This window comes from Bombina bombina, chromosome 1 (genome assembly GCF_027579735.1).
Source record: "Bombina bombina isolate aBomBom1 chromosome 1, aBomBom1.pri, whole genome shotgun sequence".
Taxonomy (NCBI): domain Eukaryota; kingdom Metazoa; phylum Chordata; class Amphibia; order Anura; family Bombinatoridae; genus Bombina; species Bombina bombina.
The window spans coordinates 39181661-39195884 of record NC_069499.1 but is presented as its reverse complement, the minus strand read 5'-3'; the positions used below and the strand labels follow the sequence as shown (position 1 = coordinate 39195884).

Below are 14224 nucleotides of genomic sequence, written 5' to 3'. Positions count from 1 at the left end.
GTCTTTAGTGTTTACAGATATATTCAAATTAATTCAGTGGGCAGTGGCCCATTCTCAAGGTCTGTCGACAATCCACATCCCAGGGGTGGATTCTGGGAGGCGGACTTCATGAACAAGGAGACTTTTCAGCTTCTCAATCCGCTTGATTCTCGAATGAGGTCGGCCGGATTTGAATTTCATGGCATCTCGGCAGAATGCCAATCTTCCGAGGTATGGGTCGAGGTCCTGAGGCTCTCCGGTGTTACTGTTAGCCGTCTTGGCGGAACTTTGGACCTTCAGTCTAGCATATCTCTATCCTTTGTTTGCTCTTCCTCTTTGGAGTTTTCTTTAAATCAGGCAGGATAAGGCGTTGGTGATCCTTTTGCACCAGCTTGGCCTCGCAGGATTTGGTATGCAGATTTGGTGGACTCTGTCATTTCTGCCACCGTGGTTTCTATTGAGGAAGGACTTTCTAATTCTGGGTTCCTTCCTTCATTCAAATCTAGTTTCTCTGAAGCTGACTATTTTGAGATTGATCGCTTAATTTTATTCGAGCGGGGTTCTTCAGAATCGGTCATAGTGACCATGATTCAGGCTCATGATTCAAGCCTGTAACTAGAAGGATTTCTATGGGTGTGAATCCAAGGGCTTCTCATGGAGTTGAGGGGGGATTCCTAGATTTTGGTCTTTTCTCCAAAAGGTCTGGAGAAAGGTTTATTGAAACGTTCCTTAAGGGGTCAATTAAACTCTATCCTATACATTCTGTTATTCAAACGTCTGGCAGTTGCTACAGATGTCTAATCTTTTTGACAGGCCTTGCTTAGGATCAGGCCTGTGTTTTAATCCAGTTACTCCTCCATGGAGTCTGAAATGTAGTTCTATATGTTCTTCAACGGGCTTTATTTGAGCCTATGTATTCCTTGGATATTAAGTTTTTATCTTGGAAAGTTTTAGTTCTTCTGCTCTTTGAGTTTCAGAGCTCTCGGCATTGCAGTATGTGTCTCCTTACTTTATTTCTCATTCAGATAAGGCAGTTTTACGTACTAAATTAGGATTTCTTCCTAAGGTTTTCTGATCGGAACATTGATCAGAGGATTGTTGTTCGTTCTTCGTATTCTAATCATTCTTCTTAGAAGGAACGGATTCTGCACCATTTTAACGTGGTCTGTGCTTTAAGGTTTTATCTGCAGGCGACCTAGGACTTTGTTTTTGTCTGCAGAGTACCATACGTTTTGCATATGAGACTGCTGGACAGTGGTCTCCCAAGAGGGTTACGGCTCTTTACATGCGGGCTGTTGCTTATTCATGGGCATACGAAAATGTAGCTTTCCTGGAACAGATTTGCAAGGCTGCAACCTGGTCTTCTCTTCACACTTTTTCAAAGTTTTTACATATTTGATACTTTTACCTCGGCTGAGGTTGTTTTTGGGAGACAGGTTCTTCAAGCAGTGGTGCCTTCCATTTAGGTTTCCTGTCTTGTCCCTCCCGTATCATCTGTGTACTCTAGCTTGGGTATTGGATCCCATTAGTAATTAAGATGATCCGTGGACTCATCATGTCTTAAAAAAGAAAAGAAAATGTATGCTTACCTGATAAATTTTTCTTTTTTGACACGATGAGTCCACGGCCTGCCCTGTTTCTTGTAAGACAGGTTGTGGGTTGTTGTAAACTTCAGACACCTGCATCTTGGCTTTTCCTTTCTCTTTCTAACTTCGGTCGAATGAATGTAGTGGGAGGGAAGGGAGGAGCTATTTAACAGCTCTGCTGTGGTGCTCTTTGCCTCCTCCTGCTGACCAGGAGGTGAATATCCCATTACTAATTAAGATGATCCGTGGACTCATCATGTCAAAAATGAAATACATTTATCAGGTAAGGCGGATTGGACCTCACCGGGGATTGAACCTGCAACCCTTGGGTTGCTACAGAGCTCAGCCACAGTGCCTTAGCATGCTGAGCTATCTGTCCGGCCTTATCTATATGGCCACACATATTTAGCTTTGAAAAACTGTCAAATTCATTCAGATAAGAGGCGGCCATCAAGAGCTTATAAATTAGCATATGAGCCTACCTATCTGAATTATGAAAGTTTAATTTCGACTAGACTGTCCCTTTAAGGGATGTAAAAGATAAAAGTATGCAATGTATCGTAAAAACCTTAGCGTATGCTTTCAGTATTATTATTTTTTCATTTTTTTGCTTTTTCCCTGTAAATTTAATTCTGATAATTGTAGGTTTTCCCCAATTCTAAGAACTGTAAATACACATGGCAAGCTTTACAAGCCTAAAGCTAATACATATCTGCCTCTAGTTGCCCTTAGCAGAGGTGATCAAATAAGGAGTGACAAATCAAGGCACATTTCTTTCATACAGGTGGTGAAAGTCCACAAACCATCACTCCTGGGAATTACTCTTCCTGACCACTAGAAGGAGGCAAAGATTCCCAAACTTCAAGAGCCCTATAAAACCTCTCCCACCTCAATGGTAACTAGTCTAGTCTTTGCCTCTGCTGGAGGTGGGTGAAGAATGAAGGTACTATGAGAGGGGTTCTCAGACTACGCTAAGGCCCATCTTTCCCCTCCAGAGTGCATTGGGTATGCACAAACTCCCAAAAGTGTAATTGTTCCAAAACTTGCCACTGTTGAAGCTTGTGACTCTTGATTGATTCCTCTTAAAAAAGACATATGGTGCTGGGAGTTTGGCTATAAAACAGTTGCAGAAAACATCTCGGTGTATACACACTTGGCTGAAGTATTTGAATGCTTTTGCAAAGCCCACCGAAAAGTCTTCTGATATCCCTTATGTCCCTTTTTATTGCTGCTTTCTAGGGTACAGATTTTACAGACCCATTTAATACAGTTATGGTTCTTGTGACTTAGTGGGGGATAAACCTTTTTTTTTTAATATATCTGTTATATTAATAAGTAATTTAACGGGTGTCTGTTGCCAGCTTATAAGCATAAAACTGTGCCAAATCCGAGTTGTCGCAGCCAGGGTCGACTAGAATTGTGCTACATGTGGAAGAGGTTTTCTTTAAAAGCAGCTATAAACTTGTGCAATAAAATAAATTCCAGATAGCATCTTTTACCCCACGTTCAGCTACTTCACACGAGATACCAAGGCACAAATGAAAGATGTTCAGCATCTGGGTGCATTTATCAGTATGTGGCCATATTTGCTGCTTAATAAAAGCCTTTCCTGTAGTAATGCAGAACATTGTCAGCACCCCTCTGTAGCACCAGACACCAGATTGTATTGAGGCCTAATACAGAGGCACAAACACAAGGTCAGTACACTTCAAATGTGCGTATAGAATATTTCTCTAGGATAAGCATAAGGACATTAAAGCAAGTTCTGATGTTCATTGAGTCAATGAAACAAAGTTATGATTATATGGTTGCAGAACCAAAGTAGGCCTGTATTTCAATATGTAATGTTACATGGTGGAAAAGATAAAATATAGGCAAAGTATCCTGAGATCAGACAACAGGAACGGTATATGAACAGTTTCTATATATTAAAGGGACAGTCAACACCAGAATTTTTGTTGTTTTTGAAAGATAGATAATGCGTTAATTACCCATTCCCCAGTTTTGCATAACCAATACAGTTATATTAATACACTTTTTACCTATGTAATTATCTTGTATCTAAGCCTCTGCAGACTGCCCCCTTATTTCAGTTCTTTTGACAGACTTGCATTTTTGAAATTTTTTCAGTGCTCACTCCTCGGTAAATTCACATGCATGAGCTCAATGTTATCTATATGAAACACATGAACTAACGCCCTCTAGTGGTGAAAAACTTTCAAAATGAATTTAGGTTAGAGGTGGCTTTCAAGGTCTAAAAAATTAGCATATGAACCTCCTAGATTTAGCTTTCAACTAAGAATACCAAGAGAATAAAGCAAAATTGGTGATAAAAGTAAATTGGAAAGTTGTTTAAAATGACATGCCCTATTTGAATAATGAAAGTTTTTTTGGACTTGACTGTCCCTTTAACTAGTGTGTTCAGTAATAGATAGAGTAATAATTAGGAAAAAGGAACATTAAATATGATATTTAGGATAGGCGTATCATCTAAGAGGACATAACCCCTGACTAACAAACTATAGTGATATATATAATTTGTTTTTTTCCAGTTTTCACGCTCCATTGAAGTCTATGGGGGAATACCCTAATGCGGTCAGGATATTCTAACTTGGGCTTTTTGTGTGCTTCGGGTTAGCACGCAAGCAAATACTTGTCATTTCCAACTTGTAATACGTGTGCTACTTAATGCGCGCAAAAAGCTTACTTCTAGCAGAGTTAGTGTGGGAGAGATAGAGTTTCACTTGTAATCTAGCCCTTTGTTTATTGGCAAGGCATACTAATGTCTACAGTTCCGTTTTTGGCCATAATATTGTAGTAATATTCTGTCAAGCTACCTGAAAGCACCTCAGTTATCACAAGATCTCGCACGCATTACTGTCTACCAGACTAGAGTCTTGCGCCTTCTCGTCTAGGTTAATTGTCGTCTTTGTGCTGTCTCACACACAATTTGTTTTTCTAACATCTGAAACATGAATGTTTTCTTATGTTGCACACTAGTAATTTTGGCACCTCTCATTACCCACACGATTTGTACGGTGTACTATTAAACTGTCATTCTAAATCTCTGCATCACACAGTCACAATTATAGGCTGCAACTCTCTGAAACAAGAACAAAGTTACTCAAGGAACGTAAAGATTATTTTTTTTCTTATATACTATGTGTTTTATAATTAATTAATTTTTTTTCACCGGTGTTACCTTCTATAATGTTTCCCTTTTCCTATCTTTTGTGCCAGGTGTCAGTACAGCACAATGTATGTTGTGTGCATGCATCAGTGAAGAGTGAGGCTGAGCTTTTGGTCTCCAGTAATACTTAATAGACTGTACTATAAAGAAGAATATGCACAGCTACTTATATAAAAATCCAGTATAAAACATTTTAAAAACTTAAAAGCTCCCAGTTTAGCACTTTTGATGAAGCTAGGCTGGGACACCCAGTGAAAGAGGCAGAGAAAGCAGACACTCCCTCCCCTGCATATGAAAATACCCATTGGCAAATGGGAGCAAGCAGGAATATGTAGACATCCGTATACATCTAAAACTTTGGGGCTTGGTTAGGAGTCTGAAAATCAGCACAATGTTATTTAAAAATCAGCAAAACTTTTTTACAAAAACACTCCCAGATGGGTTATATAATTGAATTATCTACAAAACATTTATTCAAAGAAAAATCTAGTGTACAGTGTCCCTTTATAATAGGTGCCTATGCCCTTCTTCGGGATGTCACAGGCCTGTACATGTGTGAATGAGAGCGTTAGCTGGAGTGTGCTTCACTGTAAAGACAACAGCCATCTTCGTACAATGACAAAATATACCCAGCTTGGATAAACGAGTGTACAAATTCACTGCAGATTAGTGGCTGAACCTTTCCCTGTGTATCTCTAAGTGGTCCCTAAAAGTGAAGATTGAATGTTGCTTATCCACTTAAATGCTAGGGAGAGCCACAAGCTATTATATACCATTTTGGCACTCAGTGGGTTAAATATATTTTCCCACACATGGGCCCAGATCAAAGCCAGTTGTGAGTCAAAATAAAAACAGCTTATTCTGCAGTGTTAAAGAGATGCTGACTCGGAAACCTAATTATACTCCAATTCTAAGCAATTCCATCACTGCTTTTTTCCTTCTTGCAAATGAGTGTGTTTAGTATACCTTAGCGGTGGGGAAATTACCTGCAATTACAGGAGGGATGATTTATAGGGACATTACATTTAAGTTATTATTTTTAAATGAACCTGTGCTGAAAAAAAAAAAACTTTTTTGATTTTGGTGTGTGGGATGTTTTGTTATTGGCCAGTAAGCAACTTGTGTACAAATATGCACTTCCTGCTTAAAGCGATAGCAAACTAGCTTGTTTACAAGGCATGCCTGAAAAGGTATGCAGGGCCTTATCAAGTATGTGAATTATAAAAGAAAAAGAGGGCGCCTCATAGTGTAATAGTCCCCAATGGGTCTGTAAGCATGAATGGTAGAAGGCTTACCAGATAGAGTTGCACCGTACTGTGACCGGTGCCAGCGAGCAGGCTAGCACTCAGCAGTGGTTAGTACACTGTTCTAGATGTCCCCGATCGATGTTGTCAGCCAAAATCCAATGTTGGATGTATTTCAGAAAGGAGTGGAATATTCCTCAGTATCCACCAATAAGGTCAGTGTCAGGACAAACAAAAGGACAACTTTCGATATTAAATATGGTAAAAACAACGCGTTTCTCAACCAAAACAGGGCGTTTCTTCCGTTTTATTGCTTGAAGAAACGACCTGTTTTGGTCGAGAAAAGCGTTGCTATAAAGATTAAAGTGTTGTTTTTACCATATTTAATATTGAAAGTTGTCCTTTTGTTTGTCCTGACAATGACCTTATTGGTGGATACAGAGGAATATTCCACTCCTTTCTGAAGTACATCCAACATTGGATTTTGGCTGACAACATTGATCAAAGACATCTAGAACAGTGTACTAGCCACTGCTGAGTGCTAGCCTGCTCGCTGGCACCGGTCACAGTACGGTGCAACTCTATCTGGTAAGCCGTCTACCATTCATGCTTACAGACCCATTGGAGACTTATTACACTATGAGGCGCCCTCTTTCTTTTATCATTCCTGTAGATTACCCTTACACCGGGTTCAAGTGGAGCGGCCTTTGTCTAAAGCACACATTACGTCACAGACTTACACTGTCGGATAATTGCTTTCTTTCCACGAGGAGCGAACTTTGGTAACATTCTACATACTGTCTTTTCATTTATTAAGCTTGCCCCTATAAATTCCCCTCCTAGGAATTTTAATATCTTAAGGGTGTGAATTGTTGGAATCTGTGTTTGGTTATTTTTTTTATTATTATTATTTTTTAACCTTTTGAAATGTTGTTTTTTGTTTTTAATCTGAAGCTGTGCCTCATGTGCAAATGATAAAACTTAGACCTACTTCTGAGGTTGTTAGCTAGGCTTAGGTACGTGCAGTGGAAGGAGTTTCCCCCTGTGACCTACTGTGCCATTTCTCGGGCTTGTTCTTCACTTCCTTAGATGCACATGCTCAGAGTAGGCATTACCTTCAATCTCATTTTAAATTGACAATAAAGATTCAGACAGAACATACAATTTTGAACAACTTTTATCAAATTTGCTTAACTCTTTTGGTATCTTTAGTAGCAGTGCACTACTGGGAGCTAGCTGAACATATCTGCTGAGCCAATGGCAAGATGCATATACAGTATGAGTAGCCACCAATCACCAGCTAGATCCCATTAGTGCATTGCTGCTCCTGAGCCTACCTTGATATGCTCTTCAACAAATGATACTAAAAGAACAAAGCAGATTAGATAATACAGGAAAATTGGATAGTGAAAAACATGAAAGTTTAATTTTGACTTTACTACCCCTTTAAGGATTACACAGCGGGACAGCCAGAATTATTTCAGTGAGAAGAGATTCACTTAAAGAATTCTATATAATAATGATTATTTATTATTATTAATACAGATTATTATTATGTGGTACCAGTGTTATTTACAAAACAATATATGGTATGTTGTTCTGTCTTTACCGTTTTATTGAACATATTCCACTTAATATTTTTTTCTGTTAGTTTCTTCAATATCTGATTATAAAAAAAATGTTGTCCCATAAAGTACATAGCTGAACCAAATGTGAGTTACCAACACGTCACAGAATTCTACTCATTTCAAATATATCCAAAATCTTGGCTTTATCAATTGTAGGTGAAGCAGACGGTTAAAGGGGACGTGAAAGTTAAAAATTAAATATGATCAAATTGACTCTTGTTCTCTTGGTATCCTTTGTTGAAAAGCATACCAAGGTAGGCTCAGAGGCACTGAATCACTACTGGGAGCTAGCTGCTGATTGGTGACTATGCACGTTTTCAGCTAATTCCCAGTAATGCAATGCTGCTCTTGAGCTGGCTTTATGTGTAACCCCTGTGAAATGGTTAAAAGACCATTAAACTTCCTATTTCAACAATATATACAATGTTTCATTATTGCAAGTGAAACCTTTATTGCAATATGCATTCATTGTTGTGCAGCTTTTTGTGGTAAAATACATCTAAAAAATGTGTGTGTTTCACTTTCTCCCAGGGAGGCTTTGGGTTAATACTTTTAGCCAATTTATGTGAGCTTTTGTTTACTTTTCCCTCTCTCCCTAAGTTTCTGTGGTGTCACATGCTTTTGAAGGGTGGATTATCAGTTTTACATCAATAATCATGATAGGCAACTCATTCTTTAGCACTGATTTAACTTGGTTACTATTGCAAACATCCTTAAAGGGACATTCCGTTAAAAATATAAATGCACATAGGTGAATTACATCTTTGAATAGAAACATTTGCAATAAACATGAATCAGCAAAAATGCTTCTAGCAAAAGCTATCATTGTCTTAGTGTTAATATTTTTATCTGCACGTACATGTGAAGCATAGCTAGATATTCTCAGTTCAGCAGCATTTAAATACTGCAGCTGATCAGTGTGCCAGTGGGGCTTGTATCATGTCAGCAATTAACAAAATGAGTCATTACCAGATGTTCTGGGTTTAAAATTCTGGTGCACAGTCCATACTTAAATACATTTTTGAAACGGCTATAGCTTTTATTAGAAGCATTTTTGCTAATACATTTATATTACACAATGTCTTCTATCGAAACTGAAATAGATCAATGTGGATTCAAATTTTGGCTGGAGGGTCCCTTTAAGGGAATACAAGAGTGTAGGCTACCCCAGTCTGCACATGTGCAAACAGAGTTTGTGCTATATACACAAAAGAAGAATGGTATAAAGGATACCAGACTACCTAAAGTATGCACTTACAGCACTCTAGGTCTGAACTAAAGATTGGGATTCCGTAACAGGATATTAAAATATAACTTTTATTGGTATTAAAGTTAAAAAACCAAAATTTGTTTGGTTGATACACACACGATTAAAATTTGCTCCAGTGCTTGAATCAGTATAATAAGTTTCACATTAGATCACTATTCATGATAATTCGGCCTGAATAAATTCACTAGTTATAGTGATCTAAATAGTTCAATGAATTAACTTGCTAATGGTTACCAACAGAGTGTTCATCTGAATAGTAGAGCTTATATATAAATAAATTCTGGTCAAGGTTAAGTTGCAGTTTGATATATATGTTTCGGTTTAGGCGCTGTGTGATACAGCTAATACTGTCACTATCAGGTAGTTTCAACCGCACTCATACATTTATAAGGTGTTACAATACACGCACATTCACACACTAATTAGTTAGTTTAAGTTAAAACTGGCACAACCCAGTTATTATGGTAATATCCACAATGTGGCAAGTAATTTTTAAAGAAACTTAGTTAGCTATTAATGGAATAAAGTCTGGCACAACCCAGGCTGTATGGTGTTAACTCGTTATTGTATATATAGTATGAAAGATTTTTCTATAAGCACCATGTACCGGTCCCTATTAGGTACTCTGACCAGATAGGTCAAATATCAAAGTTTGTAAGGTCTTACAATACACGCACATTCACACACTAGTTAGTTAGTTTAAGTTAAAACTGGCACAACCCAGTTATTATGGTAATATCCACAATGTGGCAAGTAATTTTTAAAGAAACTTAATTAGCTATTAATGGAATAAAGTCTGGCACAACCCAGGCTGTGTGGTGTTAACTCGTTATTGTATATATAGTATGAAAGATTTTTCTATAAGCACCATGTACCGGTCCCTATTAGGTACCCTGACCAGATAGGTCAAATATCAAAGTTAAAGCTCTATAATGGCGGTAACCCTTTGCTCCACATGATTTTAGCGATACTGGGCTAGTTTAAAAGACATAAAGAATAGAGCGTGAACGAGTTCAACACTCTCCCCTGACGCGTTTCGCCCGATTGGGCTTTATCTTTTGATAGCTCTACTATTCAGATGAACACTCTGTTGGTAACCATTAGCAAGTTAATTCATTGAACTATTTAGATCACTATAACTAGTGAATTTATTCAGGCCGAATTATCATGAATAGTGATCTAATGTGAAACTTATTATACTGATTCAAGCACTGGAGCAAATTTTAATCGTGTGTGTATCAACCAAACAAATTTTGGTTTTTTAACTTTAATACCAATAAAAGTTATATTTTAATATCCTGTTACGGAATCCCAATCTTTAGTTCAGACCTAGAGTGCTGTAAGTGCATACTTTAGGTAGTCTGGTATCCTTTATACCATTCTTCTTTTGTGTATATATTTATATTTGTGCACAAGCACCATTTCCTCTAACATATAGTAAAATTAATCTTACTCTTACCTCTGATTTTGATTTATTACAAGAGGAAAAGTCTAAGTAGTGCCACTGTTCATCTTTGTGTGTTTAAAGAGTTTGTGCTATATCTGAATGTTATTTTGTGATTGGTTAGCAGCGGTTCTTTTGTTCTGGGGGACAGGGAAATCAGTGGAAACAATAAACCTAAAACAATATACTCATTTGACAAAACAAACTGCATTTTTCATTGCAAAATGATTCTTGTATATGAAGGTTCATAATCATGTAGTTTACAATTTGTATTTAGTGTCCCTTTAAACACACAGAACCTTGTATTTCACTAGTGCTTGTATATAACACGTTAGAACATTTTGTTGCACTAATCCAAAGTGTTAAGGATATGAAAGGAAGGGTTGTTGGTTTAGGGAACAAGTACCTGCTATGTATTGCAAGATGAAGGTATTTTTACAGCAGTGACAGAATGTAGCCCAGCACTGCAGAAAGGAAATGTAAACATTCCCACGAAAAAAAATATAATTCCATAGCCTTCTAAGAACACAGCTCTATCTAACGTGAGTGTGAATTACATGTCCATATTTAGAGGTAATGTGGATTTTTTCTTACTAAACTTATGATGTATGAGCCTCTGAAAGATTAATTGTTTCACTGTGTTGTATTAACCTGTAAAACAACAATGGTTTGCATGTGGTGGTGTTTTATAATAGATTTTATATTTAAAGGGACATGAAACCCAACAATGGTTAGCATGTGGTGGTGTTTTATAATAGATTTTATATTTAAAGGGGTATGAAACCCAACAATGGTTAGCATGTGGTGGTGTTTTATAATAGATTTTATATTTAAAGGGACATGAAACCCAACAATGGTTAGCATGTGGTGGTGTTTTATAATAGATTTTATATTTAAAGGGGTATGAAACCCAACAATGGTTAGCATGTGGTGGTGTTTTATAATAGATTTTATATTTAAAGGGACATGAAACCGAACAATGGTTAGCATGTGGTGGTGTTTTATAATAGATTTTATATTTAAAGGGACATGAAACCCAACAATGGTTAGCATGTGGTGGTGTTTTATAATAGATTTTATATTTAAAGGGACATGAAACCCAACAATGGTTAGCATGTGGTGGTGTTTTATAATAGATTTTATATTTAAAGGGACATGAAACCCAACAATGGTTAGCATGTGGTGGTGTTTTATAATAGATTTTATATTTAAAGGGACATGAAACCCAACAATGGTTAGCATGTGGTGGTGTTTTATAATAGATTTTATATTTAAAGGGACATGAAACCCAACAATGGTTAGCATGTGGTGGTGTTTTATAATAGATTTTATATTTTTAAAGGGGTATGAAACCGAACAATGGTTAGCATGTGGTGGTGTTTTATAATAGATTTTATATTTAAAGGGACATGAAACCGAACAATGGTTAGCATGTGGTGGTGTTTTATAATAGATTTTATATTTAAAGGGACATGAAACCCAACAATGGTTAGCATGTGGTGGTGTTTTATAATAGATTTTATATTTAAAGGGACATGAAACCCAACAATGGTTAGCATGTGGTGGTGTTTTATAATAGATTTTATATTTAAAGGGACATGAAACCCAACAATGGTTAGCATGTGGTGGTGTTTTATAATAGATTTTATATTTAAAGGGACATGAAACCCAACAATGGTTAGCATGTGGTGGTGTTTTATAATAGATTTTATATTTAAAGGGACATGAAACCCAACAATGGTTAGCATGTGGTGGTGTTTTATAATAGATTTTATATTTAAAGGGACATGAAACCCAACAATGGTTAGCATGTGGTGGTGTTTTATAATAGATTTTATATTTAAAGGGGTATGAAACCAACAATGGTTAGCATGTGGTGGTGTTTTATAATAGATTTTATAATTAAGGGGACGTGAAACTGAACATTTTTCATTCATGATTCAGATAGAGAATACAGTTTTAAAGTTTCTAGTTTACTTCTATTATCAAATTTTGCTTCATTCTCATGTTATTCTTGGTTGTAGAGATATCTAGATAAGTAGCGTGCATGTCTGGGCACTACATGACAGGAAATAGTGCTGCCATCTAGTGCTCTTGCTAATGTATAACATTAGTACTACATGATAGGAAATAATGCTGCCATCTAGTGCTCTTGCTAATGTATAACATTAGTACTACATGACAGGAAATAATGCTACCATCTAGTGCTCCTGCTAATGTATAACATTATTACTACATGACAGGAAATAGTGCTGCCATCTAGTGCTCTTGCTAATGTATAACATTATTACTACATGACAGGAAATAGTGCTGCCATCTAGTGCTCTTGCTAATGTATAACATTAGTACTACATGACAGTAAATAGTGCTGCCATCTAGTGCTCTTGCTAATGTATAACATTAGTACTACATGACAGGAAATAGTGCTGCCATCTAGTGCTCTTGCTAATGTATAACATTAGTACTACATGACAGTAAATAATGCTGCGATCTAGTGCTCTTGCTAATGTATAACATTACTGCATGACAGGAAATAGTGCTGCCATCTAGTGCTCTTGCTGATGTATAACATTACTGCATGACAGGAAATAGTGCTGCCATCTAGTGCTCTTGCTAATGTATAACATTACTGCATGACAGGAAATACTGCTGCCATCTAGTGCTCTTGCTGATGTATAACATTAGTACTACATGACAGGAAATAGTGCTGCCATCTAGTGCTCTTGCTAATGTATAACATTAGTACTACATGACAGGAAATAATGCTGCGATCTAGTGCTCCTGCTAATGTATAACATTAGTACTACATGACAGGAAATAATGCTGCCCTCTAGTGCTCTTGCTAATGTATAACATTTGTACTACATGACAGGAAATAATGCTGCCATCTAGTGTTCCTGCTAATGTATAACATTAGTACTACATGACAGGAAATAGTGCTGCCCTCTAGTGCTCTTGCTAATGTATAACATTAGTACTACGTGACAGTAAATAGCGCTGCCATCTAGTGCTCCTGCTAATGTATAACATTAGTACTACATGACAGGAAATAGTGCTGCCATCTAGTGCTCTTGCTAATGTATAACATTAGTACTACATGACAGGAAATAGTGCTGCCATCTAGTTCTCTTGCTAATGTATAACATTAGTACTACATGACAGTAAATAGTGCTGCGATCTAGTGCTCTTGCTAATGTATAACATTAGTACTACATGACAGGAAATAGTGCTGCCATCTAGTGCTCTTGCTAATGTATATTATTAGTACTACATGACAGGAAATAGTGCTGCCATCTAGTGCTCTTGCTGATGTATAACATTAGTACTACATGACAGGAAATAGTGCTGCCATCTAGGGCTCTTGCTGATGTATAACATTAGCACTACATGACAGGAAATAGTGCTGCCATCTAGTGCTCTTGCTAATGTATAACAATGTTGCAAAACTGCTGCAAACATGTGCACGCTCCTGAACTTATCTTCCTGCTGTTCAACAAAGGATAACAAGAAATGAAAAAAAAACTTGTTAATAGACGTACATTGGAAAGTTGTTTAAAATTGCATGTTCTGAATCATAAAAGGAAAAAAATTGGGTTTTATGTCCCTTTAAAGGAACGCTAAACTCAAAATTCATCTTTCAGGATTCAGATAGAGCACACACTTTTTAAACAACTTTTACTGCCATTATCTGAATTTGCACAAATCTTTTATAAGCTCATTTTCTATGCGACCAGCCTCTACTGTGCATGTGCAAAGCTTTACAGACTATACGTATATGCATGTTTGTGATTGGCCTTTGGCTGTTACTTGATACAGGGGGAAGAAAATTTAACTAACTTTGAAATTTGTCAAAACATATCTGCTACTCATTGGAAATTCAGAC

The 14224-nt window shown here is 37.0% G+C and overlaps 1 protein-coding gene across 2 annotated transcripts in view; it reads left to right on the top strand.

Moving 5' to 3' along the window:
• DAAM1 (dishevelled associated activator of morphogenesis 1) overlaps positions 1 to 14224 on the top strand; it is a 427341-nt gene that overhangs the window by 138249 nt on the left and 274868 nt on the right. The gene's annotated exons all lie outside the window — the stretch shown is intronic.